Here is a 3,173-nt window from a genome sequence, read left to right as displayed (position 1 = left end):
TACAAACTAATAAATACAGTGTTATATAACATCACACATATATTACTCCACACTATAGAAGTAGTAGTATAGACTACTCCTCTGTCCCATAATATAAGAATGTTTTTGAAACTATTGTAGTATCAAAAACGTTCTTATATTACGGGATGGAGGGAATAGTAAACATATGCATGTTATTAATCTAAGTTACTCCCTATTATGACTGAAATATGCATGAGAAGGCGATGCTAACTCGCGCGCGGCCCACTACGGCACTACGGGGTCTGATTAGAGTGCCTCCCCCATTCCTCACCTGAAATCACGGGGTGGGGAGATTAGACGTGCACTAGTAAGGTCTTTTTTGGTTCATAGGATAGGAATTTTATAGGAATAGAAAAATCATAGGAAGTGAGATGACATGCATGTCAATTCATATAGAGAAAGAGACGTCATTTGGTGCATAGGATATGATTTTTTCCATTGAGTCTAGGCTAATGTTTTTTTCCCTCCAAAACATGAAGGATTGATTTCTATCCTACATAGGAATAGGAATCCATTCCTACAAATCAAAGAGTTTCAAAGGAATTTTTCCTGTGCAAATCATATCCTATAGAATTCGTACAAAAATCCTACAAACCAAAGGAGGCCGGCATGCACGCATGTGTTCACTAGCCATTTAGCTGCACGTACTACTGCATCCACTAGATGGGCCCCAACGGAAAAGGTTTGTCGGCTGAGTACCCCGTGTTCGATGAATCGCTCGCTCCAACGCGCGGGCGTGGAGGTCTTTTCGGCATGAGAATGTCACTAGAATCAGTACGATGAAGTCACTGGTGACATAAGCATGCAGACAAGTCAAACCTTTTGTATACACCCATGTGTTTTTTGCGCGCGCTACTACTCCGGGCGCTTCAGCGGAGGTGCAAAATCGCGCACGCGGCATATCTAGTTCAGTGCGCAAGCCGAAATGCCATCGCGCGCCGCTTATTTGCTACGCTTCACGCGCGTTGGACTCTCGAGCGCTCGCTCGCAACTCCACCTACCCCATCCAGCCGCGGTGCCAACACCGCCTGCGCCACCTCATTTTATTCCGGCGACCGTTCCGGCGCTTCCTCGGCCTGTCCCCGCGCCGCGGCGGCTTCCTCCGTCTCCCTCTAGTCACCGCCGCCCCTCGCGCACGGCAGTCCTCCGATGAACAGCGCCCGGCCGCTCACTGTCGCTCGGCGCCCGCAAGGTGTTCGATAAAACGCCCGCAAGGTATGTATTGCTCAAACTTCATAAGTTTGGTGCATGTTGATTGTAGTTTTTTATAGCCTAGTTTATATTGAATATTGTAGATGAGTTCGCCATATGATTCTTCCGAAGAAGAATTTGATATGAAAGAGAAGGAGGATCTTGCAATTATCCTAGCTATGCACATCAATAAAAAACCGAAGTACGGTGGTTCGGTTTTGGGTCGGCAGAAAATTTGGAGGGATATGATCGATGCCCACAACAGATTGATGAGGCACTATTTTGTGGAGAATCCCACATACCCGGGGTCGTACTTTTATCGTCGGTTTAGGATGAGCACCGAGTTGTTCAGGCGCATTGCAGAGAAACTAGCGAGCCATGACCGGTTTTTTCAGCAAAGGAGGAATGCCGTCGTAGAGCTCGGGCATAACACCTTTCAGAAGGTAACAGCCGCTTTGCGTATGCTAGCATACGGTATCTCGACTGATCTAGTTGATGATCACTTGGCCATGGGTGAGAGCCAAGCCATCATATGTGTCAAGCGCTTCGCAGTCGGAATTGTGCAAGTGTTTGGCCAGGAGTACTTGAGATCTCCCAATGCTGAAGACGCCGCAAGGCTATTGGAGATGAACAAAGCTCACGGCTTCCCAGGTATGCCTGGCTCAATAGATTGCATGCATTGGAGTTGGAAGAATTGTCCAATGGCATGGCATGGGTAATTCCACGGCCAAAAAAAGGATTCCATTATAATCCTTGAAGCGGTAGCCGATCAAAAGACTTGGATTTGGCATGCTTTTTTTGGAATGCCTGGATCTTTGAATGACATCAACGTTGTCAACCGGTCACCACTGCTGAATAAGATTGTAAATGGTGAACTTCCACCGGCGCAGTTTGTAGCAAATGGCCGTACATACAACTTTGGCTACTATCTTGCGGATGGCATCTACCCAAAGTGGCAAACATTTGTGAAGCCGTTGAAAAAACCGGAAGGTAAGAAAAATCTTGATTTCCACAATGCTCAGGCGGCGGCTAGAAAACATGTGGAGAGAGCTTTTGGGATTTTGCAAGCCCAATTTGCTATTGTGGAAGGACCGGCTAGATTTTGGGATCAAAAGATGCTTTAGTACATCATGCACGCTTGTGTGATCATGCACAACATGATCATCGAGAATGAACGTGGCCATGATGTAGACTACTCTCACTATGAGCTCTTGGGACATCTCGTGTGAGTGCGGCGGATGGCTAAAAGGGTGGCCCGTTTTGTTGCCTTCTATTATGCCATTTGACGTCCCGCCGCGCATGATGATCTTCAGAAGAATTTCATTGAGTGGTTGTGACGCCCGGATAATTAGACTACAGTAATCCCAAGCTAATGATGCCACGTCACCTCCATTACTGTGATTAAACTCACGTTGATTCGAACTCAATTCAAATTCAAATTTAAAACATAAGCAAACAACAAAAGTTTTCAAACTTTAAAACTAAAATGTTCGGAGTGAACTAAATAATGCAGCGGTAATTATGGTGGAGAAACCAGACTTTGATAAAGTGTTTAAAGGCTCTAAGATAATTAAAACAGTAGTTAAAACAGTTAAATAAATGCCTATTGAATTTTATAAAATATTAAACTATTTTATTTTCGGTTGAGAATTAAGGTGGCAGTAGTATATTTATAAATACAAATTTAGGTGCTAGTGTTTTTATAGAGCTGTAATAAAAGGGAACTTAAAATAAAACAAAAAAAAGAAAATACAAAAGAGAAAACTAAACAGAAAAAAAAAGAAAAGGGAAAAGAAACCCCCCCCGGTCCCGGCCCAGCAGGCCATCAACCCCACTGGGCCAACCCACCAGGCCCAGCCGGCCACCCCACTTAACCCCCTCGGTCCACTGACCGAACCCTAACCCCCACGATCCCCACTTTCCCCCACCTCTCGATCCACTCCGCTCCCTCTCCCTCGCCC

Source organism: Triticum dicoccoides, chromosome 5A (genome assembly GCF_002162155.2).
Source record: "Triticum dicoccoides isolate Atlit2015 ecotype Zavitan chromosome 5A, WEW_v2.0, whole genome shotgun sequence".
NCBI lineage: Eukaryota > Viridiplantae > Streptophyta > Magnoliopsida > Poales > Poaceae > Triticum > Triticum dicoccoides.
This window is presented reverse-complemented; position numbering follows the sequence as displayed.